This window comes from Stylophora pistillata, chromosome 9 (genome assembly GCF_964205215.1).
Source record: "Stylophora pistillata chromosome 9, jaStyPist1.2, whole genome shotgun sequence".
NCBI classification, from domain to species: domain Eukaryota; kingdom Metazoa; phylum Cnidaria; class Anthozoa; order Scleractinia; family Pocilloporidae; genus Stylophora; species Stylophora pistillata.
The window spans coordinates 9,640,928-9,667,700 of record NC_142527.1 but is presented as its reverse complement, the minus strand read 5'-3'; the positions used below and the strand labels follow the sequence as shown (position 1 = coordinate 9,667,700).

At 40.8% G+C, this 26,773-nt stretch overlaps 4 non-coding genes across 4 annotated transcripts; 3 read left to right on the top strand and 1 right to left on the bottom strand.

Moving 5' to 3' along the window:
- The first annotated feature begins 2,756 nt into the window (after positions 1-2,756).
- Positions 2,757-2,829, top strand: Trnav-cac (transfer RNA valine (anticodon CAC)). Its single transcript has one exon. It is a non-coding gene; the product is annotated as a tRNA-Val (tRNA).
- Positions 2,830-3,784: 955 nt separating this feature from the next.
- Trnap-ugg (transfer RNA proline (anticodon UGG)) lies at positions 3,785-3,856 on the top strand. Its single transcript has one exon. It is a non-coding gene; the product is annotated as a tRNA-Pro (tRNA).
- Positions 3,857-11,620: 7,764 nt separating this feature from the next.
- Trnap-agg (transfer RNA proline (anticodon AGG)) lies at positions 11,621-11,692 on the top strand. The gene has a single exon. It is a non-coding gene; the product is annotated as a tRNA-Pro (tRNA).
- Positions 11,693-16,542: 4,850 nt separating this feature from the next.
- Positions 16,543-16,614, bottom strand: Trnad-guc (transfer RNA aspartic acid (anticodon GUC)). Its single transcript has one exon. It is a non-coding gene; the product is annotated as a tRNA-Asp (tRNA).
- Positions 16,615-26,773: the final 10,159 nt, after the last annotated feature.

Genomic DNA, 26,773 nt, shown 5'->3' with positions numbered 1-26,773 from the left:
AAATAATATATTTCGCGACGATAATGGATACAAACAGAAACTCGGCCTACTAGTCCGAAAACGAAGACAATGTTTCGACCTTTTCCCTTGGGCTAGAGCTCTTAAATGAGGCAGAAAGAGAGAAAAACAAAGGAAAAGGAGACTCGGAAACAGCGCCGTCACGATTCGCTTCAACTGATATTGTTGTCCGTTTTTCGCGTCGGATTTGATGCAGAATTCCACCGGCTATGTTCTAAAACAATTGGTTCATGCTTTCAGCTGTGCACTATCGAGTTATGGAGCACGTGGGAAGTTTGGAGAGCACTCAAGAAGCTAGAGTTTCCCTCGGCTATCGCCTCGGGCAACTCTTAGGCTTCTTTCGTGCTCTCCAAACTTCCCGCGTGCTCCATAACTCGATAGTGCACGCTAAAGCATGAACCAATTGTTAAATTTTCAATGATCATCTTTCATTCTTCGTCACACTAACAACTTGTATTGTCTTACTGTACACTCCTTTTATATCCAAGAACCCTAAGTTAAAGAAGTTGTCATTGAGACTTGCAAAATGCTACGAAGTGCAACTCTGATCAATGGGCCAATAACACTAGTCTCTCCATGATAAGTCGTGGCACAGGTGATTTGCCACCTGCTTTTATGACAACGATAAATTCCCTCTTCTTGTCTGTCATAGTTATGTCCGGCCTGTTGGTCTAATGGCGCGATTCTCGCTATGGGTGCGAGAGGTCCCTGGTTTGACTCCCGGACAGGCCCGGTTGGTTTTACTTTTGGAAAAATCTTCTAAAACTTAACGGACCGGCAAGTCAAACTTTCCTTAGAAAAATTTATGGCGACTAAATTACCTTACGATATACATCTAATTTTTTTTTCTAAGTTTGCAAAAGTTTGCGATCACTACACGGACGAAGAGCTTAGAAACTGAGTAGACTTTGAACTGGACATGATAAATGCAATATCTGCTGCAGATGTGTAAAAAGCAGCCTACATTAGGCTACATTCCTCTGTAAAGGGTCATGTGGAGATTCGTGGATTATTTTTTACGGATTAGGATATATCATTTCTCAGCTCTTCAACAAATAGAATCCATATTGTCCTGTACTTTTTTAGCTCTGCAGGAAAAAGTTCTACGCTTTGGAAACACTACGACTTAGTGACTTGCGTGGTTGCTTAGAATTCCTTTGAGACAACTAGGTTGTGACAGCCTGAAACACGCTACCACCTATCTACTACAAAGGTTGCACACGCGCAGAAGATTGACCACTGTGTCCTCTAGTCTACTCTGGTTTGATTGCAGCATTATTGGGAGCCGACCGAAGTTTGTTACGTTACGGTCAGCGGTCAGGTTGCTGAGCTATAATAAAAAAACCTACGTCTTTTGTTAAACTCATTCTAAATGGAAGCGCTAATTACCTTTAAGTGGACTTCAAGTAAAAATACAGTTTTAGGCGTGAATTACATCCTACATAAAGAGGAAAAACCCTTAGAGGCAAGGAATATAAAGCTTATAGTGTTCTGGAAGGGCGAGAACCTGTTTCAGTGTTTTAGTGTATGTGATAATAAGGGAATTATCAGACTCCTGACGACAACACTTGGACTGAAAAAGATGCAAATTAATGCAACATACACAGGCTAACAAGAAAGCCTACATTGAATTATTTCTTGCTGAAGGCGCCTTCTTTAATCGGGTGAGTCTTGAAAACAGAAAGAACTAAAAAAAAAACCTGTTAATAAAATATTATTTACTCTCCACCCATTCAAATTTCACCTATCGAGTATCGAATTCCCATTATAGTGGTGGGTATCCCCGCCTGTTACGCGGGAGACCGGGATTCGATTCGCTGCCGAGGAGATGCACTTTTTGTGTTCTTCCTGTTTCCCAGTTCTAAGTGATACCTGGAGGCCAAAAGTATTAAAATGGGTTCTTTTAAGTTAAATTCCAAAATCAATTCGTTTGATATCTGGAGGCGATCAAAAATGAATTCAAATTTGTCAGCACTCGTGGAATATTTCATGGACAAAAAGATTGCTGACAACAGTAATCAAATCTAAGTTTGCGATTCTTGACGAATTTGCAACTGCCCTTTTATTACACATTGCGCGAGAAATAATTTGCTTGGTGATTTGATAACCCACTTTGAATATTGAACTAAATGTTAAAGTTAACATTTTGTTTGAAATTTGATTTATTATTGATTTGCGATTAACACTCGGTTTATAAGTACGTTTTCCTCGCTTACCTGTTGAACTGCTTGCTGAATCGCTTGTTTTTCTTTGATCAGGGAACAATTTGGTTGGATAATGCCACAGAAATAAGTCATGTCGTTTACCAATTGAACTTTAAGTATTTTCATTTTAGTTCTCTTCCACGCAATTGTCATGAATCTTTCGAAATTTCTTGCGTATCACACAATTCCTTTTTTTTAGATCGAATAAAGACTTGCAGTCCAGCCGATTGATGAGGGTGAGCCATTTTCCGCGAAGCAATCTCTGCTACCAAATTCAACGCGCTAGTGGACATAGCAAAATTTGTGCCTAGACTTATGGGCCCTAATATGAACTATTCATAACATATAATTTAGATTTCCAAGATTAAGTTCCGTTTTGTTGGCATGGAGGCTTCCAATGGTCTCTCCCGTAGCACAAATGATCAGTTGGAGGATCTGTTTGGAACCAAAGGTAACGTTTGCGTTGATGAGCTACTATAATGAACAGGCCATATTAAAATACGTTGAAATTTTTTGATAGTAGGTAAGTATCTGGTTTCTGTAGTGTAATGGTTATCACATCCGCCTCACACGCGGAAGGTCGCAGGTTCGAGCCCTGCAAGAAACATTTTTTTTTTAGAAAACCTTGAGCAAAGGCAAGGACGGCCCGAGGCTTAATTTTATTTCCACACAAAAAAGTAGCTGAGAGGAGATATTCTCTTATGTAATACACTTCAGATGTTTGTCCCTGCCCTAAGAGTCCCCAATACTTTTTGCGCGAAGTGTGATTAGATTTTTTTCCTTGTGAATTGCGATTAGATTTTTTTTATTTGTGAATCGTGATAAAAGATGATAAGCTCTTTTCATGTCAACGTGAACGAATATTTTGATTTAGACGTGATCCGTGAATTTTCAAAGACACTGATAACGAGTTTGGCTCTGATGACAAATGTGAAGTAATGTTAATTTTCGGAGACACTGATAACGTCTAATTTAGGGACCTCGAGCCGCCAAAAAGCCGATTTAAATTTCTTTTCTTGAAATTTCTTTTGTCATTCCTTAATAAGAACATAATAAGCTACAAAATTATGCAAAAAAATTTATACTTCATAGGCACTTTAAAAAAACAAAGTAGCTTGGAATATCCTATTTTGCATGTTTTATAGGCTGGGCGTCATTACATGTCGGTCAGTTACGTGATCTTAGAGTTTGGTAGTTTTTTTTTTTTTATAGCAATGGCTCATTCCTTTCTTAAGAGCCCTCTGGCCGAGGGTATATTCGAGCTCTGGTTCCACAGTAGAACGAAGGTGCTGTAATTCTTGAATAGCGATTTTGGTATTTTCAGTGATCATTGATTCTTCGTCAGATTAACAGCTCATTTTTAAGTCTTACTGTACACTCCTTTTATACCCAAAAATGCGACCCTAAGTTAAAGGAAGTTGTCATTCAGACTTGAAAAAAGCTCCGAAGTGCGTTACTGATCAATGGGCCAGTAACGCTAGTCTCTCCATGATAACTTTGGCAGAGGTGAATTACCGCCTGCTTTTATGACAACGATTAATATCCTCTTCTCAGACACGTCCGGCCTGTTGGTCTAGTGGCATGATTCTCGCTTTGGGTGCGAGAGGTCCCGGGTTCGACTCCCGGACAGGCCCGCGGGGCGGTATTTTTGGAAAAATCTTCTTAGGGAAGTCGAACTTCCCTAAGAAGAATTTATGGCGACTAAACTACCATATGATATATTTCTCAATTTTTTTCTTTTTAAGTTTGCAAAAGTTTGAGAACACTACACGGACGAAGGGCTTGGAAAATGAGCAGACCTTGAACTCGACTCGATAAATACAAGATATGCTGCAGATATGCGAAAATATGGTGGGATATCTATCCGCGGTAATTATCTGTTCCGAGACGCGAAGAATTGTTCGAGAGCGAAGCTCGAGGAAAACTGTGAGCTTCGAGGAACAGATAATGTCCAAGGTCAAATATACGAGCATATTTTCGTGCCAAATGGAGGCTATTGTGTTTAGTGTCCTTCAAATATTTCTCATGTTTCTTACGTCGAGTAACATTTTAAGCGCAGATTTCTCCGTATTGGACGTCACTTGGTGTATATCCTCTGGTGTCCCCCAGATTTACTCGGGGGGATATTTGGACAAGTGATGCGTTTTGACCGATCGCTGGCGAGCAAAAATTTATGTTGGATCATAATGCGTAATAGAGCCTATGACTTTATAATCTTTTTCCAGGGTGGTTTCTGTAGTGTAGTGGTTATCACAAATATGAATTAAATATGATTCATGAACCATTTTGTTTTGCGTGATTAGTTTCTGGCTATTATACACGTTTTTTTCTGGAACGGCTGTGATTAGGCTTTAAAAGGAGCCCTTTCTGGGTTTTGACTGGAGATGGACTCCATTTGGATCGATAAAAGTCATAGAACAGAGCACTAAAGGTTCTTAAACAATCAAGAAAACACATTACCTTCAGACTCTACCACTGAGCCACAGGGATACCATGGTTGCGCTGGGTCATCAGTGAGCCCACATGTGACACGCGTTCTGCATACTGCTAGTATCAGCAATGTTGAAAGGGTCATGTGTGTAAAAAGATTAACAAAGATTATAAAATCTGAGCTTAGTAATGAGATAAAGAAAGACGTTTTTTGGTCTAAACATGAGCTTTCGACAATAAAAAGTTCTGAGTTCCCTTGGGGAATCAGGTTTTCTTTGGTTGAACTACATTCTCTCATTATCATGTTGACTTGTGCTTGAGAACATCCAGACAGGTGCCACTTATTTAACTCGATTTGGAGTGTTAATGATTTCCTGGTTGTTTCAAAGGACGTATGCTCTCTTTCGGTTGTTGTTGTTTAGGAACCACCTCTTGCTACCAGTACGCTTAAACGCAGGCAATGAGAGAAATTACGAAAGTGTACTAGATGCAAATAAAAAAGTGATAACACAAAAGGCACCGATGGGAGTTGAACCTATGACCTCCTGTTTACTAGACAGGCGTTCTAACCATCTGAGCTACGGCGCCTCCGTTGTTCTAATTTGGCGTTAAAGTTGGGCTAATTTTAAAGATAGAACTGGCCAAACATAGATAAACTTTATTGCGCGTATAACAAAAAAAAAAAAAAAAAAAGAAAGAAAGGAATGGTAAATGTACATAGTAAGGTTATGTTATAAAACTGTTCTAATCATGGTAATACATGTTTGCCAAACGCTTCTCATAAAGAAGGGTAATGAACTGGTGTTTGTCGATTTTGGACGTTAGGGATCTTCAAGCAGTTTTTACACCCAACCTATCATTACCTTTGGCGCTCACATGCTTCGTGCTAGAAATCAAGTCACATCTTTACCACTTATCTGGTCATCGCTTGAAATCATAGATGCCGAAGATGATATCTGATCGTCACTATCAGACATACTTGCGTTTAAGCCCAGGAAATCGAAGCAAATAGAACTTTGACGGAGAGATTTTCAATCTGAAGCACACAAAACCATGTGTAAACAAAGCGCCAGAACCACCAACTAAGTCATCAGAGCCCTGATGACAAACATTGAACAAACTCTGATGACACATTACGTCAAAAACACATTACGTCATCTTTTGTCGCGTAAGACAAGCCTAGAACAACTAGAATATTTCTTCAATGAGATTGTCTCGAATTTTGCGTGAACGTGTTCAATGAGCCATAGGGCTACCATGGTTGCGCTGGGTCATCGCTGAGCCCACATGAGCCCACACATGAGCTTTCGACCAGCGATCAAGTTTTCTTTGGTTGAGCTATATTCTACTATTATCATGTTAACTTATGCTTGAGAACATTCAGACAGATGGCGCTTATTTTACTCGATTTGGAGTGTTATTGGTTCTGGTTGTTTCTGAAGACATATGCTCTCTTTCGTTCGTTGTTGTTTACTAATCACCTCTTGCTACCAGTACACTTAAACGCAGGCAATGAGACAAACTACGAAAGTTTTTTGTGTTTAAGGTGAACGGCCAGGCTACCGTGAGGGCGGTGCAATGCCTGCCGAACGAACCGTCTGATCCAACCCAAGGCGGGGAGTGCAATACCTTGGGGTTGGGTTCACCAATAAACAAGAGGGTCACCAGACGCCAACTTCGTTGAGGAATCGAACCCCACCTCTAAAACATTAGCACACTCACGCCAAAAATTAAACATAGTATTTGTATTCTAGAGTGAGTAAACATACTCACTCTAGAATACACGCACTCCAACCGACGCAAGAAGAGAAGAACCACAAGCCATCATTACCGGATAACTCTAGAACACTCGGACTGACAAGGGGAGAAGAGACACTAGCCATCATTGCTATGCCAGAATCGGTAAGGCGTACTTCTATTTTTCTTTGTGGCGGACCGTTTACCAGCTGCTGGTTGTGTGGAGGGCGCCAGGATATCCTCTCGCGCGTGGCATTTACTAGCCTCAGCTATCGCCGCGTTGCTTTGTATTACCCACTTGGAGAGTACATTCTTATTTACTTCGTTAGTTGAACTATTGTTTATCACTACATTACTATTTACTTTGTTTAGAGGACTATTGTTGATTACCCCAGCGACAGCCGCAGCTGCTTCTACGTTACTATTTGACGCTACAATACTATTACTTTGCTTATTTACAGAAGAACCCTCGTCAACCACATCTAGTGAGGCGAACCTTTCGTCGCTCGCCTCGGAATCAGAATAGTCCTCCTCACAACTTTCTTCACCAATATCAACCTCACAGCTTTCCACGTTCTCGTCTACTTTTCCCTCCCGTTCACAACCTTCATCCATTGTGGATTCGAGGCCGGAGGCCTCCACATTCTTGTCTTCTTCACCGTCACCCTCTACAGCGGCTGTACTGTTTGCGGGGTGGGCCTCCACACGTCCGTCCGCTACTTCACTCCGGGCCGTAACCAGAGGAAGGTTGACCTCTGGAACCTCAACCACCGGAGGAGCCCTCCACGGGTTGGGGCAGACGCATGCCAAGTGTCCAGCCTGAAAACACCTAAGACACTTTCATTTAGCTGGATAATTGAAAGAACGATGGCCAATCTTGCGACAAATGTCGCATTGTAGGGGCTGGCCCCTATACCACACCTTACAGCGGGCACCTCGAGTGGCTACAAAGCGCGGGATCTCCTTATTAACAATCATTTGCACTACGCGCGATCCAGTTGACAATGAGGGCTTACCAGGTCAGAGCTGGTATCTCACACCCTTTACTTCTCTATAGCCTGAAAGTGCGTTCGGTACCACCTTATTTGATCCCTCGCACGGGAACTAAGACACAATCACAGTGCTAACTTGAGGCGGAGGAGGAGGGGGCTGAACCACCTCTTATACTCAACTCCATTGAGTATAACAACCCCTTGCTCCTCGAAGAAAGCCTCAGCGGCTTCGCCACCTTTAACAAACGTGACCCTGGCGACTCGGCCAGGGTACTCTTGGATTGCAGCGATCCCATGTTAGGACTCGCGATCGAAGGATTCCAAGATCCAATTTACAACGTCAGAGGGGGACGACCCCGCGGGAAGTCCCTCACAACAAATGTCGATTGTCCTTTGAAAGGACACGACCATGACGAAAAAATGGGGAAGGGTAACGCCCAACACTCTCAACAGACAGCCAAAATCGGACCCAACACACAATCCAAAGAAGGGGATGGGTGACCGAGAACCAAGAAACAACCAATAGAGTGCAAGCTTTCCCTCCTGGCAGGTACTCACTTATCCGGCCAAACAACAGAACTTCGAAATACTTACAAGATCCAAGCGGCTTGAACAAGAACGCTTCTAGAACCCTCACCGGATGCTAAGTACACTTAAACGCAGGCAATGAGAGAAACTACGAAAGTGTACTATATGCAAATAAAAAAGGAGATAAAACAAAAGGCACCGATGGGAGTTGAACCCATAACCTCCTGTTTACTTGACTGGCGCTCTAATCATCTGAGCTACGGCGCCTCCGTTGATCACTATGCAATAATTTGCTGTATCAGATGAAACTTTTGGTGTCAAAGTGCAGCTAATTTTAAAGATAGAACTAGCCAAACATTCAAGAACTTTATAGAGTGGATAACAAAAAAAAAAAAAAAAAAAAAGAAAGAAACCAAGGAATGGTAGACCATAGTTAGTGGAGGGGCATAACAAGGTTATAAAACTCTTCTAATTCTGTTAATACATGTTTGCTTAACACTTCTCATAAAGCAGTCTAACCAACTAGTGTTTGTCATTTTTGGACGTTAGAAAGTTTCAAGCACTTTTTACATCCAACAGATCATTACTTTATTACATAAGCTGTCGTCTCCGTGGCGCAATCAGTCTGCGCGTTCGGCTGTTAACCGAAAGAATTTGGATATATCAACAAAGTTGAAATGGTAAATTGGCCACCGTAATGATTACAAAAGCTGACGTTTCCGTGACGTTTCGCTCCGACGAAGGGCTAACGCTCGAAACGTCAGCTTTTGTAATCATTACGGTGGCCAATTTACCATTTCAACTTTGTTGATATATCCAAATTATTTCGTTACTCCCACCGACGCAGCCCCAAACAGTTTCTTTCGAAACTATCAGCCTTTATTCATTTGTTAACCGAAAGGTTGGTGGTTGAATCCCACCCGGGGACGTGATTTTGCATTTCATTTTCAAATCCTTAACCGTTGTGTTAGATGGCGTTGGCATGGAATACTCTATTTTGCATGTTGTATAGGCTGGGCGTCATTACATGTCGGTTAGTTATGTGATGTACGCATCCTAAATCCTAACGGAGAAGCTTGTTTCATTGGTGAGATTGATGGTAAAGGCGTGGTCTGACTTATTTGCTAGATGGCTTTGGCGCTCATATGCTACGTGTTAGAAATCAAGTCACATCGTTACCATGAGCTAAAAAAGGAATACCCCCATTTCCATGTCTTGAAGGTTGGGTGTCATTACTTGTCTCTCAGTTATGTGATGTAGGGTCCCTAACTCTTTATGGAGAAGCTTGTTTCATCGAAGAGATTGTTCAGTGCTAGAGGCGGGTCTGACTTATTTGCGGTTTTCTACTTGAAGTAAATGTTGGTTCGCGCAGCTCTTCTTTCATACTACCTTGTCAGGTGCTGGATAAACTTTCCGTTTTCTGCGACGATACCTCATGGCAATCTTGGATGGCCGACCTAAAATGTTGGAGCTTGATATTTTTTTCTTTATCACAGTGGCTCATTCCTTTCTTAAGAGCCTTCTGTCCGAGGTTATATTCGAATTCTGGTCCACCGTAGAGCGAAGCTTCCGTAATTCTTGAATAACGATCACGGTATTTTCAGTGATCATCTTTGATTCTTCATCGGATTAAAAGCTTGTTTTTAAGTCTTACTGTACACTCCTTTTATTACCAAGGATACAACCCTAAGTTAAAGAAGTTGTCACTCAGACTTGGAAATGCTCCAAAGTGCGAATTTTACCAACAGGCCACTAACGCTAGTCTCTCCATGATAAGCCATGGCAAAGGTGTTACACCACCTGCTACTATAACAAAATGAATACAGTTAAAACCCGCAAGTAAGAACCTACATTTTTAGGAGTTAGTCTAAACAGGTTCTTATATAAATGGTACTTAACAAAATTTTAGTCTATTTAGTTTCTTACAACAGGTTCTTATTCTGGGAGAAAAACACACCTGTATAACAAGTTGGTAATTGTCCTATATTTTGTAACTACATATTCTGCACTAATTTTTCTTCAGAAAATCACGTTTTACAGCAATGGCAATCTGGTTTTTCTTCGATTATGATTACAGTAAATAATTTCAGTGTACCTGTAATGTACTATATGATTTTAGAAAATAAGAACCTATTTTAATTTTCTTAGGCTAAATAGGTTGTTGTTTATAGGGGGTATAAATGGCAAATTTTAGGCTAATAGGTTCTTAATTTTTAGGTTCTTACTTGCGGGTTTTAACTGTACCCTTTTGTGAACTTTCATTATTATGTCCGGCCTGTTGGTCTAGAGGCATGGTTCTCGCCCCGAGTTTGACTCCCGGACAGGCCCGGCTGGTTGTACTTTTGGTAAAACTTTCCAGAAGTCAAGAAACCGTCAAGTCAAACTTCCTTTAAGAAAACTTATGGCGACCGTATTATCTAATGCTTAATTTTTCATTTTGTTTTCGTGTCCCTGTTCTTCAAGCGCCCTTGACTTTTGCCTTTTTTCCAAGGAGAGCTCTCATTTTCTTTTTTGTATCTGTCAAAGGTACCAAACTTGGAACACAACCTGCGCTCAACCTTAATTCAATTTCTTGGTTGTTAATACTCGTATCCATTGATTATCACGGAGGAAAATCCAAAAGACTTCCGAAGAACGGCTATTTTGGCTTTTTTTCGAACTTGGGTGTGGTAAACTGAGAACGATACGGTGCAGGCCATATTATAGTAGTTATAAGGATGCCTCCTTCCGCTTTACACGCGGAGGGACGCCGGTTCGAACCCTGTGAGAAACAATTTTTTCGAAAAACTCTTCTTGAAGCAAGAGAGTCCTAATCAATACTTTACTTTTATTCCAACGAAAAAAACTGGGTCAGTGGCTCTGACCCTTCAGATGTTTGTTATCCATCCCCTCCCTTGGTTTATTCATTTCTGTAGATCCTCACTTGTCACATATTTGCCTTAACCCTTTCACTACCAAGATTTCATTGATAATTCTCCTTAGGTGCGCCATACATTTGTAATGATGCTAGTTTTGAGAATTTGGCGTTGGATCGAATAATAATTCCCTGACTGATATATTTCTTTATTCTCCTCACTTGTCTGCTTGACATTGTATTGATATTGTAAGAAGAAACTCTGTCTTGGTCACTCATGGGAGTTAAGGGCTAATAAATATCTTGAGGCAGCAGTCATGTTGCTTTTGTGAGGTTGTAGAAACAGAAAAATGAATTGATTGACCAAGAAGTGAAATACTTCATCTGGGTTTGGTGATTTGTGATTACAGTGACTCATTTCTCTTCTTGTGTGATGTAAATGGTACTGAATGGCTCTTATGGTAATACCATAATTGTGTGACCGTCTTTGATTGTTTGTTAGATTAACAACTTGTTTTTAGGACTTACTGTACACCACTCGTATGCACTCGTATGCTTGTACCTAACGTTAGGCCCCTAAGTTAAAAGAAGTTCTCAAATAGACGTGAGAAATACTCCTAACTGCGACTCTGATCAAAAGACCAGTTACGCTAGCTTATCCACGTCAGAGTCGTGATACAAGCGTTTATCGACTCGCTTTTATAACAGCAATAATAAAATACCCTTTTCACTTTAAATATGTCTGGCCTGTTGGTCTAGTGGGATGGTTCTCCATGATAAGTCATGGCACAACTGATTTGTCACCTGCTTTTATGACAACAATTAATACCCTTTTCTCGTCTGTCACATATATGTTCGGCCTGTTGGTCTAGTGGCATGATTCTCGCTTAGGGTGCGAGAGGTCCCGGGTTCGACTCCCGGACAGGCCCGATCTTCGATACTTTTGGAAAAGTTTTTAGATGTTATTAACCCAGCAAGTCAAACTTCCCCTGGCCCTCGCCCGGGTTTGGTATGTGGCGTCCGGCAAGTGGGAACTTGTAGCCCGCTCTGCCGTGACACAGTCTCCTCTTTTCGGTCGGTTTTCTGTTGTGCATGTCCGTTATAAGGTGTGGGCTCTCCTTTGTCAGTAGGTGAGGAGATTTGTCTCCTCCCCCTCTGACTGGTGTATTACGTTGTGTTTCTGGTGTCATTCTCTCTTTTGTCAGTTTCTCCTTTAGTTGTTTTTTCCCGTCCCTTCTCTTTTGACCCCAGGGTCTTGTCGTCATTTCACAGTTCTCTTTTGCTAGCTTGGCGTGGCCTTAACGGTTCTTTTTCCGTGGTCAAGAATTGTCTTGTATTTGTTTCTTCTTGTGGGCACGTCTGCAGCCCTGCCTCGGGCATGTCCACAAAGTCTTGCTATCTGTATTTGCTCTCTGAGAACATGTTTCAACCGCATTGTGTGGATAAATTTAACGCTACTTTTCCCTCTTTTGATTGGTCTGCCACGTGGCGCTCCCTGTCCTTCTTCAGCATAGACCGCTCGATAATCGACCTTAACTGGAAGATTGCGTACGGCGTTCTGTACACCGCCCAGCGTCTGGTCTCCTTTGGATCGCCAGTCCCTCTTCCTTGCTTCTGCGGTGCCCTGGTGGAAACACAGGAGCACCTTTTCTTCTATTGTCCTCTTGCTCAAAGCATTCTGTCCTGGCTCCAGTCTCTTATGTTTGTCTTCTCCCCGATGTCTCCTATCCTGTCACTCCGTCAAGTCCTTTTCGGCAGCAGCTCGGACGAGCTGATTGCCACTCCTCGTATCTTTGTCTACCTGCTTAACCTCTCAAAGTTCTGCATCTGGAAATCCCGGAACGACTGTCGTTTCCGCAACACCCGTCCTGACGCTTTGGCGGTGATGGCTAACATCCAGTCTCGCTTGAAGTTCCACCTTCCCATACTGTTCAAGCGCTTCAAGTCAGACAGACGCCGGCGCTTCTTCCACCGACAGTGGGGCGCCTGTGGTGTCGTTTCTTCCGTTGTTAAAAGCTCTCCAGTGTTCTCAATCTAACTGTTCCCATATCAACTGTCCTCCACCTCTGAGTGAGTGTGTTTTTGTTGTGTCCGCCTTGTAGCCCCTTGTGCTAGGTCTCCTTTAGTGGTGTACTGCACAGGGGCCCCTGTACCGTTCTGTTTTGTAGCATCCCGTTCAATGTCTGATTATGACTATTGTTTTGTTTTTTGTTTGCGTGCCACCCCTTGGCTGGCTAGGGGCTATAATTATTGTTTTGTTTTTTTCGTGAGCCACCCCTTGGCTGGCTAGGGGCTATAATTATCAGTATTTTATTATTATCCTTTTATGTGTGAGTGAGTTCAATTCCTCAACGAAGTTGGTGTCTGGTGACCCTCAGCTTGTGGTGGACCCAACCCTAAGGCATTGCACCTCCGCCATGGGTCGGACTAGACGCGTCGGTCGGCAGGTATTGCACCGCCCTTAGGAGAGCCTGGCCGTCCACCTCAAATATAAAAAAAAACTTCTATGGCTCATTTCTCGTTAGTGGGTAAAATTTAAAATGCTGTTTGCTGCGACCATACCTCCTGACAATCTCAGATGGCCAATCTAAGATCTTAGAGTTTGCTAGTTTCTTTTTATAGCAATGGCTTATTCCTTTCTCTAGAGCCTTCTGCCCGGGGTTATGTTTGAGCTCTGGTTCCACACTAGAGCGAAGCTGTTGTAATTCTTAAATGGCGAATATGGTATTTTCAGTGATCATCTTTGACTTTTCGTCAGACTAACAACTTGTATTGTCTTACCGTACACTCCTTTTATATCCAAGGACCCTAAGTTAAAGAAGTTGTCCCTGAGACTTGCAAAATGCTCCGTAGTGCAACTCTGATCAGTGGGCCAATAACGCTAGTCTCTCCATGATAAGTCGTGGCACAGGTGATTTGCCACCTGGTTTTATGACAACGATAAATTCCCTCTTCTCGTCTGTCATAGTTATGTGCGGCCTGTTGGTCTAATGGTACGATTCTCGCTATGGGTGCCAGAGGTCCCTGGTTTGACTCCCGGACAGGCCCGGTTGGTTTTACTTTTGGAAAAATCTTCTAAAACTTAACGAACCGGCAAGTCAAACTTTCTATAGAAGAATATATGGCGACTAAATTACCATACGATATATATCTCATATTTTTTTCTAAGTTTGCAAAAGTTTCAGACCACTGCACGGACGAAGAGCTTAGAAACTGAGTAGACTTTGAACTCGACATGATAAAAACAATACCTGCTGCAGATATGTAAAATACAGCCTACATAAGGCTACGTTCCTCTGTAAAGGGTCATGTGGAGATCGTGATTATTTTTTGCAGTTTAGGATATATCATTTTCAGCTCTTTATCAAATAGAATCCATATTGTCTTGTATTTTGGTGAGCACTGCAGGAAAAAGCTCTACGCTTTGGAAACACCGCGACTTAGTGGCTTGTGTGGTTGCTTAGAATTCCTTTGAGACAACTTAGTTTTGACAACCTGAAAGCATGCCACCACCTATCTAGTACAAAGGTTGCACATGCGCAGAAGATTGACCACTGTGTCCTCTAGTCTACTGCGGTTTGATAGCAGCATTATTATGAGCCGAAGTTTGTTACGTTACGGTCAGCGGACAGTTTGCTGAGCAATAATAAAAAAACCTACGTCTTTTGTTGAACTCATTCTAAATGGAAGCGCTACTTGCCTTGAAGTGAACTTCAAGTAAAAATATACTTTTAGGCGTGATTTACATCTTACATAAAAAACCTTAGAGGCGAGGAATATGAAGTCATAGTGTTCTGGAAGGGCTAGAACCTGTGATCTTCAGCGTGTTTGGTGTATGTATAATAAGAAATAATAAGAAAATAATAAGAAAATTATCAGTCTCCTGACAACAACGCTTGAGTGAAATAGATGCAAATTAATGCAACATACACAGGCTAACAAGAAAACCTACATTGATTTATTACCCACTGAAGGCACCTTCTTTACTGAGTCGGGTGAGTCTTGAAAACAAAAAGAACTAAAAAACATCTGTTAATAAAATATTATTTACTCTCGACTCATTCAGATTCCCCCTATCGAGTATCGAATTCCTTGGTAGTTTTTTTGTGTTTAAGGCGGACGGCCAGGCTCCCTTGAGGGTGGTGCAATGCCTGCCGAACACACGTCTGATCCAACCCATGGCTAAAGTGCAAGGCCTTAGGGTTGCGACCGCCAGAAACGAGGGACACCAGTCGCCAACTTCGCTGGGGAATCGAACCCCACCTCAAACAAAAATTAACACACACGCACCAAAAACTAAACACACACACTCAGTAACTTAAATATTTATAGTTAACTATTTTTAAACTACCGAATTTTTTAAAATTTTTAAAAGTTTCTTAAAATATCGAATTCCTCGGTAGTATAGTGGTGAGTGTCCCCGCCTGTCACGCGGAAGACGGGGAGATGCTTTATTTTGTCTTTCTTCTGTTTCCGAACACTAAGTAATACCTGGAGTTAAATTCCAGAATCAATTTGTTTGATATATAGAGGCGATCAAAAAATAATTGAAGTTTGTCAGCACTCGTCGGATATTTCATGGACTAAGACTCGTGACAAGAGTAATGAAATCTAAGTTTGCGATTCTTAACGAATTTGCAACTGGCTTTTTATCAGACATTGCGTGAGAAATAATTTGCTTGGTTATTTGACAACTTACGTTGAATATTGAACTAAATATTAGAGTTAACACATTGATGGACATTTGACTTATTATTGATTTGCGATTAATAGTTTAAGGCATAACCGTTTAAGTCAAATAATTATCCTTTGATCCATGCGTAAAATAGTTTTGACCCCGCATTCGGTTTATAAGTACGTTTTCCTCGCTTACCTGTTGAATTGCTCACTGAACCGCTTGTTTTTCTTTGATCGGGAAACAGTTTGGCTGGATAATGCCACAGAAGTAAGTTATGTCGTTTACCAATTGAACTTTAAGTATTTTCATTTTAGGTCTCTTCCACGCAAATGTTAGGAATCTTTCGAAATTTCTTGCGTATCACGTAGTTACTTTTTTGTCCACTAGCGCAGAAAGTTGAATTTGGTAGCAGAGATTGCTTCGTGGAAAATGATTCACCCTCATCAATTGGCTGGACTGCAAGTCTTCATTCGATCTAAAAAAAAGTAATTACGTGATACGCAAGAAATTACGAAAGATTCATAAAAATTGCGTAGAAGAGAGCTACAATGAAAATACTTAAAGTTCAATTGGTAAACGACATAACTTACTTCTGTGGGATTATCCAACCAAATTGTTTCCTGATCAAACAAAAACAAGCGGTTCAGCAAGCAGTTCAACAGGTAAGCGAGGAAAACGTACTTATAAACCGAATGTGGGGTCAAAACTATAAACCGTTGATTTCACTTAAACGGCTATCCCTTAAACTGTTAATCACAAATCAGTAATAAATCAAATGTCAATCAACGTGTTAACTTTAACATTTATATAAATATTCAAAGTGGGTCATCAAATCACCAAGCAAATTATTTCTCGCGCAGTGTCTAATAAAAAGGCAGTTGCAAATTCCTAAAGAATCGCAAACGTAGATTTGATTACTCTTGTGAGCAATCTTTTAGTTCATGAGATATTCGATGAGTGTTGATAAATTTGAATTCATTTTTGATCGCCTCTATATATCAAACGAATTGATTTTGGAATTTAAAATAGAACCTATTTTAAAACTTTTGGCCTTCAGGTATCACTTAATACTCGGAAACAGGAAGAAGACAAAAAGTGCACCTCCCCGGCGGGGAATCGAACCCCGGTCTCCCGCGTGACAGGCGGGGATACTCACCACTATACTACCGAGGAATGAGTGGAGAGATAATTATATTTTCAGGTGTTTTTTTTACTTCTTTCTGTTTTCACGACTCACCCGACTAAAGAAGGTGCCTTCAGTGGGAAATAAATCAATGCAATCTTTCTTGTTAGCCTGTGTATGTTGAGTTAATTTGCATCTATTTCAGTTCAAGTGTTGCTGTCAGGAGTCTGATAATTCCCTTATTATTACACACACCAAACACCCCGAAGATCACAGGTTCTAGCCCTCCCAGAACACTATAAGCTTTACATTCCTCACCTCTAAGGTTTTTTCCTCTTTGTGTGAGATGTAATTCACGCCTAAAAGCGTATTTGTACTTGAATTTCACTTAAAAAATTATGAAAAAATAAGAAATTATGGCAAAGGATCTCTTCCACCAACACTGCGTTAAGCGATCTCTTACCTCCCCAGAGAACACGGCAGTGGAGAACTAGGTCGCATAATTATATTTTGCCTAAGGTTCAGACAAGCCGTTTTAAATCAGTTTTTATTAATATATGTCTTTTCAATTGTAATTAATACCTTTTCTTTTTCCTTATTCATTCTATTCATGTTAATGGTTGCACGTCTGTTTGCACAATAATTCTTAAAAAAGACCTTTATTATTATTATTATTATTATTATTATTATTATTATTAAAGGTAAGAAGTGATTACATTTAGAATGAATACAGGTACATGTACAGTACAGTACAGTACTGTACAGTACTAATTCAGACGTGAGATTTTGAGCTCCTCGATTACCCAAAGTTTAACTTTGTCGATTCAAGGTTAGTCTGGCCTTTGGGCCTTTTTTCCATTTGCTTTGTGTGCCATTTATGGATTCAGGTATGAATACTGAGGGATTGTTAGAAGATTTAGTTGCTGATGGAACCATTGAAGACTCATCGATCGTAAATGGAGAATCATATGCGTCGAGAGCTGCACGTACCTCTGGAAATATTGGAAATGATGTGCCAAACAGGCGGGTTTCTGCTTTTATTGAAAACAACATGCCGCAGCGGCCGAGAACCGCTTTCTTTACACCGTCTAAATCAGCGACTGCTCGTTCCGTTTTCGACGCTTTTTCGGCGCTGAACATTGAATTTACAGACATACAATGCCTCCAACGAAAACTTAATGGGGAAGTCGTCGTGACTTTCAAGTCTGAGACCGCCAAAGAAAGGTTTTTAAGCTTCAATTCTCTAAAACTTGGTTCAGAAAACTACGCCCTACAAGATGTTGACAAACCGTTAACATTTCTCACCATCTACGACGCGCCCTTTGAACTATCAGATTTGGCGATAATTAAACGCCTAGCATCTTACTGTGAGGTGTTACACTACCGGAGAGGTAAGCATTCTTATGCTCCCGCTATTTACAATGGCTTTCGATACTACCGTGTTCGGGTTTTTAAACCTATCCCGAGTTTCCTGAGATTTGGAAAGTTTCAGATCTTCCTGCGACATAATGGCCAAGTTCCCACTTGCCGCAAATGTAATTGTTCTGGACACTTTGCAAATGGCTGCCCCAACAAGATTTGCTTCAATTGCGAAGGCATTGGCCACGAGGCGTCAGAGTGTCAACGCCCCGTTCTATGCTGTATTTGTAAAGAGGAAGGCCACTTGGGGATCAATTGTGATTACTCTTGGGTCTTTCCACTCACTCACTGTGCCGAAACCGATGAAACGGATGAAGTAAACATTGATGTATCAGACGACCATGGTTCTATTGACGAAAATGCTCCACTTGCTTCTGTTCTTCTTTCACCAAAACGATCTTCTGAAAATTTTCCTCTGCCAAATCCGCCCGTCAACGAAGAACTTGCTGAGAATTTGCCTCCCGTCTCCCCCCCGCCTGACGTCTTCAATGAAACTAATCAATCTTGTCAACTGGAACAACCTTCTCAACCTGAACATTTCAACGAGACTCAACCACCCTCTCAACCTGAACAGTCCGAGCAACATTCTAAACCAGAAAAACCTTCGCAACACTCTCAACCTGAACAGCAACACTCTCAACCCGAACTGCCCTCGCACAATCTCTCCGAACAATCTTCTCAACCGTCATCCGTCTCTTCTGATTCCCCGATTCTGGATCCTCATGGCTTCATTGCTCCCAAATCCATCAAGCCGTCATCCCGTCGCACACCTGCTCGCTTGCCTGATCTGTCCCTTGCCTGCATTCGTAAACCTACTACACCTACGCTCACCACCGGAAAGCCACGCTCATCGATACCTGTTCCTACCATAGCTTCATTTACCCTTGAAACCGAAAATGACATGGAAGCCACCCATGATCTCAAAAGAAAATCATCCGATGTATCTCCAAGTCGAAAGGAAACTACCCCCACAGAAAAGAAAAAAGGAAAAAATAGACACTCTAAAAAGTCCAAGTAAGTTTTTTTACCTTTTTAAGTGAGTCTTTTTTCCAAGTTATTTCAAACTCTTAACTATTAATGCAAGAGGGCTAGCAAACCCCCTTACCTACAATTTCTTGTTTGATTTGATCGAGAAGTCCAACTGTGATGTCTGTTTTGTACAAGAAACGTTAATTCATTCTGAATCTACTATAAAATCTCTATCCCGTAGATGGCTGGGCCGTAGTTTTTGGTCCCCTGCCTCGGGGAAACAGGGTGGTGTCGTCACCTTGATTTCTTCGAAATGCTCAAACGAACTCGTATCTTGGAAGAAGGACTCACAAGGTCGTATTGTCAGTGTTTTGATCAGGTGCAACGACTTTGATATCAATCTAGTCAATATCTACGCTCCTACCAATCCTACCGAACGGAAAAGTTTTTTTGTTTCGATTCATGAATTTTTCATTCCCTCCTCTGCGACTATCATCGGAGGAGATTTTAATTGTTACGACAACGCTCTCGATAAGTTTGGTGGGAATATCTCTATACACAAAGATTACGAATCTTTAAAAAGTGATTTCGCGCTTTCAGATGTTTGGCGAAAGTTGCATCCAAGATCAAGAGAATTTACGTGGTTTAATTCCACACGGTCAATTGGGAGTAGACTGGACAAGTTTTTAATTTCGAAAGATTTATTATCACCCGACGTTAAGTGTGACATTCGCCCTTGTTCGATATCCGACCACGATTTTGTTTTTCTTACCTTTGATATTCCCACCGCTGTAAAACGCGGTCCAGGCGTTTGGTGTTTTAACAACTCTCTTTTGAACGATAAGGATTTTTGCGCTACTATAGAGAAATTAATCGATGATCATGTACGTTTGTTATCTTGTTTTCCGTGTCTCCAAGACTGGTGGGAGTTTTTAAAACAGTCTATTAAAGAAGAAACGATCTCCTTTTCCCGTAAAAAGCGAAGACAACTGCAAAGAGACCAGGTAATTTTGACGAACAAATTGATCCGTCTTCGTCAACGTTTAGTTGACGGAGACAATTCCGTTATCCCTTTAATTTCTGACACCGAATGTCGTTTGAAAGCCCTTCGAACTAAACAAGTCGAAGGAATCATTATTCGTAGTAGAGCAGAATGGTTAGAGGAAGGCGAACGCCCCAGTCGGTACTTTTTTAGTTTACAAAGAATTAAAGCTCAACGATCCCACATCTCTTCGGTTTATGATTCTACCGGTATCGAAGTCTCCTCCCAAGAAGAGATTGAAAAAGCTCATATCGATTTCTACACTCAGCTCTTTTCCGAAGAACCGATAGATGCTGCCCTTCAAGAAGATCTTTTATCCTCTCTATCACGGAAATTAACTTTTGATCAGGCGTCATCTTGTGAAGGCGAGATCACGCTTGACGAACTTACTCTCGCTATGAAAAATATGAATAGGAATAAATCGCCTGGCCCTGATGGCCTTTCGGTTGAATTCTACGCTAGATTTTGGGATCGTTTAGCTCCACATTTATGTCAAGTCTTAAATGCATGCTACCAAACCGGAGAGATGTGTGATTCCATGAAGATGAGCAACACACGCGTTATTTTTAAGAAAGGAGATCGTAAGAATCTGAAAAATTGGCGTCCGATTTCTCCCTTAAACGTTGACTATAAGTTATGCTCAAAAGTTCTCTCTCTTCGAGTCTCTAAAGTTCTGGAATATATCGTTGACCCTGATCAAACTTGTTCTGTGCCCGGAGGCAAAATTACTTCAAACTTACATTTACTCAGGGACATCTTAGATTACATCGACCGCACGAATGAAACCGGCATTTTGCTCAGTTTAGATCAAGAGAAAGCCTTCGATCGCGTTAATCGCACCTTTCTGCAAAGCCTCTTACCCCGTTTTGGTTTTGGCCCGTCTTTTTGTTTTTGGATTAACACTTTATATAATGGGGCCAATATGCGTGTTATTGTTAATGAATGGCTAACCGATGCGATTCCTTTGTCTCGTGGGGTAAGACAGGGGGATTCCCTGTCTCCCCTACTCTATGTTTTGTGCGTTGAAACTCTCGCATGCAAAATCCGAAATAATCCTGAAATCGAAGGTTTTCTCCTTCCGGGCGCACGTGGTCTCTGCTATAAAGTTGGAAATTATGCTGACGATACGACCTGTATAGTGAAATCTTATCGCTCTCTGCAAGTTTTATTCAACATGATTAATATTTACGAGCGTGGCTCTGGGGCACGCCTTAATCTCACGAAAACAGAGGCCATGTGGTTGGGGGCGTGGCGTAAGCGCGGCGACCAACCACTTGGCCTCAAATGGGTGACAAAAGTTAAAATTCTAGGCGTTGTTTTCGGCCGCGATACTGAATTAGATAATTGGCAGCCAAGACTAGAGAAATTAGAAAAACATCTAAATTTATGGAAATCCCGCTCTCTTTCTCTTGTCGGCCGATCACTCATCGTTAACACCCTCGGAATTAGCAAGCTCCTATATCTCTCTACAGTTTTGTGTGTCCCAAAATGGGTAATTTCTAAGGTGAACGCTTTAATCTGGCCATTTGTCTGGGGTTGTCGAATTGAAACAGTGAGCCGAGCGACCTGCCACCAGTCTCTTAACAGTGGCGGTCTCGGCATTTTGAATTTCCTGATCAAAGGTAAATCTCTTAAATTAGCCTCAGTAATTTCCAATGTAGATGATCGCGAATCAAAATCCTTTTATTTGGCCAGATATTTTCTAGGCTCTAGGCTTGCCTCCTGTCGCTCGGAGTGGAGCTCTCTTCGAGATAACTCCACCCCGAGTACACAGATCTTGACGCCCTATTATTATATTACATTCTCGGCGCTCACCACTCTACGTGGGATTCTCTCCCGCACGGAGTGGCGCGATTTTGAATTTTCTTCCAAGAAATGTTATCGAACTCTCTTGAAGGAAAACTCCACATCTCCAATTCTTCATCGCTTTTGGACTCCCTTCCTTCCGATTGACTTTAATCTTGACAAATTTTGGAATTTAGTGCGAGATGACTTTTCTGAAAATTATAAGAACGACATACTCTGGAAAAATGTACTTCGCGCTATTAAGGTCCGCGATTCTCTAAAGAATTGGGGATATATCGACTCAGATAAGTGCGCCTCCTGTTCCCGTAAAGAAACTATAGATCACTGTTTTCTCAATTGCCCCCGTGTGAAATCTGTATGGACCTACTTTTCCCCTATTATCTCCTCTATCCTTGGAACTAGCTTTCTCCCATCCTGTACCTATGTTTTCTTTTTTTTCGTTGGACCCCCGCTAGTCCAAAACAGAATCGTATTGCCCGCTTTCTAATTGAGACGATTCTGTGCAGCATCTGGAAATTTCGAAATAAATCTACCTTCCACAATGGGAATGACCCCCCTGAGGGTATAATTCGCTATGCCCTCAGCGAGACCAAAAACAGAATTGCGTGCGACTACTTCAGACTCTCGTTATCTAACTTTAGAAACGCTTGGGAGTCCCCATCAATCTGTACAATTGATGGGGACTCCTATAGAATACTTTTGTAAATAGATTATCTTAAGCTTTAGTTAACATTTTATTAAATTAACTCGGAATTATTTAAAACTTAGAATTAGCATTAAACAATCCTAGAGTTACATTAATATTAGTCTATGTTAGCCCTAGCCATACCAATATTATAGATTAAGCATATATTAATATTAGACCTAACTATCTTGGAATTATTTATAACCTTACATTAATATTAGTAATATTTAATACTCGTATATAATTAACAACTCTTGAACTTTGGAACTTTGGACTGTTTATTAATAATTAGTTGGGGCCGAGCCCACGTGCGTTAGCACTTTTATTTTGTAACTTATGTGGTTTGTTATGAATAAACCCTTTTCAAAACTTAAAAAGTTACGCTTTCGTTTGTATTTTCCTGTGGTTTTTCGTATTCCTTTCGTTGTATTTTAGTTTCGTTGGGTTTAAGTTCGCATTGTTAATTCTGTATTTTTTGTGTTATGTACAAGTGAATCGTCGAGATTAAAAAGGGGTACGTATTTCAAACTGTGACGGAGTGTCAGTTAGATGGTCGACTTCCTGTCGGGTCAAGGTAAACTTCTGAGCCTTAAGCTAGTAGCCATCGTTGATGTCGGTGGACCGTTTGTCAAAGCCACTTACGCTTTAGAGGGAGATGGCCCATTAGTCTTCTCGTATTTCGAGAGATTACAAACAGTTGCGAATATAATGCATGTCAGGTGCCACATTTCCGAAATGTTCACTCAGTAGCTGTCACTATAGCAGCTGGAACAAGAAGCTAAAAGGAGTGTCGAGCCTAAACTTCAGTGGTTTTTTGCGTAGATTTAATGTAGATTTGTACAACACGTTGATCGCATTCTAGGCAGCTAGAATAACGTGCCCGGAAGCTGTGCAATGGTTGCGACCGACCCCAGCAACTTTACAAGGCCTACGATTATTTCCATTTTTGGACAGTAACCACGTAATAAATGGCTTAATCACGGAAGTACCTAATTATGTTGCTGTTGCCCATAACGTCACAATGGCCTGCGAAGCAAACAAAGTGAAGTGGTGGCGACAGCACTCAGATCGATTGCCACGTTGGTCGTCTGCAGTCATGAAGGTTCTCCTTGTACAACCTTCAGCTGCTGCTTCAGAAAGAGTATTCTCAATAAATATGTTATTCACCAGCTGGGAGGTCCGTATCGGTTAAAACTGTACCCGAGGCTTTGGATGCCGAGGGCGGTACTTAAGACAGAGGGTACAGTTTTTCCCAATACGGACCGACCTATCCTGGAAAATAACATTTTTATTTTTTTCTAACACATAACAAAATGATTGCCAAAAGAACCCGAATGATGTAGGGCTACAATTACGAGTTTAATTACGGGAAAATCCTCCATAAATTTAACAATTTGTTAGCGAGTGGATGATAAAGAATACAGACGTTATTCAAATTAAAGAGGAAGTTTTCACCGAAATATTTTTAATTTGTAAATGTAACTGAAAAGGCTTCCGAGCAAACTTTGAAACATTTTTTGACAAGTAACTGTCACCATGTGACACCTGTCAATTGAAGAAGAAAAAAAGCGTACGCTTTTGAATAAACAACAGTGCTCGTTTCACAAACACAATCGAGTTAAATGACAATGCGACGATCTTCTCGTAAAAAAAAAAAAAAAAAAAACCGTCAGAGATCTTACGGAAAGGATTGTTTATTTCCAAGGACGATTAATCTTCGAAGATTTACCTCTGTTCCGTTTTAAAATGTCACGGAAAGTCAAATTGTAAGTGAATCCAAATGTGTGTTCTGATTTGTTAGTCTGCTTGTTCGTTTTCTGCAATGGTGTGTGTAAATCTGTCTTTCTTCGACTAAAAAGCTGAAGTCAGTGAGACTCTTTCCAGCTAGACACAGGTGGATTTAATGCGACTTTTATTCATCAAATTCCTCCGGTTTCTGATGGGAAATTTATGGTAGAAATGTCCAAATTCAAGGGATTAGCAAAGAACAGGCGAAAGTGTAGTTATAGAAGAACTCAAAACTTCGCTCAACGTTTCACAAACGAACAAATTGTGTTAAAGAATTCGGATATTAACGAATGAGAGTCACCGATTGATTAACGTAATTGTTAACTGCAACCGCCTCTCGTTGTAACTTTCTGAGTTACTTTTTGTGAAGGATTATTAAATAAAAATTGTTTTTAGGCCGCGTTTCAATCGTTTTAAAAACAAATTTAGTACCACCAAATTTATTTCGAAATCAATTTTTGCAGAAAAGTCATTCTGATTTGAGAGCGAGAGAGAAGAAAGACTGAGTATTATTTATCGCCAAATGGTCGTGATCGAAGTCTTTGCTCGAACATTCTGCCCGACCGGAAAAATGAGATATATTTGTGAAAACCTGCAACGAAGCTTGAGATGTTTTGTAAAGCCGGACACGAGCGAAACGGATACCGCCCGCTGTGAGCGGGCCGGATGGGGAGAATACTGCCCTCTCTCGGAACCAATCAGATTGCAGGATTTGTAGAATACCGCCCGCACACGAGCTGAGAAAAAAATAATTGACTGTATTGACTCACTCCCAACTTCAATTCAGTCAGAAGCTCCATTGATTGAAAAAATGTTGAGCAGTATGTTTATCAATTCTGAGGAACAAATGCAGGGGAAACGTGTAACGAAACATTGTTTGTCTATTAAAATGATGGGCTTCACTCACCAGATAAGTAATCAGTTGCTGTTTGTTTCGTGTTTACCCCGGTGCTCTACCTTTGTTTTGCTTAAAAATCAAGTAGCATAATTTTAATACGATGAGCATAATTTAGGGAAACGAGCATAACTCGGGCATAAATTTCAGAAATTTTGAGCAACGCTAGGAGCATAATATGCCAGCTTTATGAGCACAATCGACTCAACCGCATCGAGGAATATTCGGATTGACTTATCACCGACGGACGAACGACATGCTTCGGCCGAATGTCTTACTATAATGGCGTAATAAACCGTTAATTGTTCAACAACCGGGCTGTTCAACAACGTTGATGGATACCCGGGGGACGCTGGGCATGTTGGCGAAAAGTAATATTCCATCGTCCGACTCCTAAACGCTGTCTACCAGCCTATCGACTGAGCGTCGAAAGAGTGGCAACAGAACGTCAAAAAAAATCGTTAGGTATAGTATCAAACTTCCCAGAGTCTACGCAATTTCCTCAACAGAAGTACCAAGCAGTCAGATTCGCCGTCGTTCGCTCATGCTTAGCTACCGCATGATCTTCAATTGATCCATTGTACTGAAACTTCAGTTTCACTGTACAGTAGATGTTTAGTTTGAAAATCAGGGAAGATTGTTCTAAATGAATCTTCCCTTTCACTGTTTTCTTTTTCCTGTTCGAAAACCGGCTACCTTCGAGATACATAATACGCAGTTCTTTCCGGCTAATCGAAATTAGATTTTCCTCGATACTCTTTGTGGATATCTACAGTAACAAATACAAAAGACAAAACTTTGGCACGGGATAACAGTTTCATTTTCTAATCTACAAAAAAGAATTTGACAAACCTCTAGAAAAAATTTGCATCCTTTCTTATGTTTCGTCCATTTTAGTTTCGAACACTTTTCGTCAGTACTTTTATACACCACATGGTTTAAATGTTTATGAAGCTGCTGAGGGAAAAATTATTTGATGGCTAATCTTGTTCTAGTTGTGGAGACATTCATCTTTTCCTTCCTGTTTGCTTGTGGAGGTAACCTTTACATAGCAAATTATTTAACAGGGACTGATTAGCTACTTTGAAATATTAATCTCGTATTTTGGATTTTTGATCTTGTTCCACATTTCATTAAAAATCGTTTAGACTAAGTCGACTCTTCCAAAATCGAGTTATGAGTCAACCTAAACATGACAAAAAGTCAAGAATCGAGGCTAATATTTTAATCGTTTAGTTAATGCCTACGTTTTCATCACTAAATAATAATCACACGATAGTAATTCCAATAGTGTTTTCTTCGCTTAGAATAGACTTTCAGTATTTAGAAAGATTCAAAATAATATATCTCAGTGAAGTGAAGAAAAGGAGTACCGTATTCATTTTGCAGTCGACACATGTACTACTCTTTTCAATCTGGACGAAGCCCCAAATTTGCGATGAACAGTTTATAGTATAATATCTATTTTCAAACTGGGAGTCAAAATTTCGCCGAGGGGATAGATCTTTCATTTCCTTCGTTTAAATAGTGATTAATGACCCTAAAATTTGTATTACGAAATGACGAGTGAAATAACGTTCTCTAGGTCTTGACTTTACCGTAAGT